The sequence below is a fragment of the Myotis davidii genome, unplaced genomic scaffold, assembly GCF_000327345.1.
Source record: "Myotis davidii unplaced genomic scaffold, ASM32734v1 scaffold684, whole genome shotgun sequence".
In the NCBI taxonomy this organism is placed as follows: domain Eukaryota; kingdom Metazoa; phylum Chordata; class Mammalia; order Chiroptera; family Vespertilionidae; genus Myotis; species Myotis davidii.
Genome location: NW_006295564.1, coordinates 2517891 through 2518254, shown reverse-complemented (window position 1 = coordinate 2518254; position 364 = coordinate 2517891).

Genomic DNA, 364 nt, shown 5'->3' with positions numbered 1-364 from the left:
CCTGAGTGCATGAATTTCATGCACTTGGCCTCTAGTTCATAAATAATAATACAAGAATAAACTGTTTCATGTACTCACAGCTGTACACCTACTTTTGCCCCACCCTATATGCAAAATAAATGGCAGAATCATCTTTGCCTATGCAAACCACAGACAAGTAAACCTGGCAGAGGGAGGGCAAGGTTCTGTGGGCACTGCCCTAAACCTCTAAGAACCTGCTTCCTAGGGAAAGGCAGCCAAGATAACTGATAACCGGGAGCTAGGTGGCTTCTTATCTGGTTCTGCTGCCCTTAATCATTCATGTCTTCCTTTCGGGTTGAAGCAGGCATTTCAGAGACACCCTGCATAGCTCACCCCCACCTGC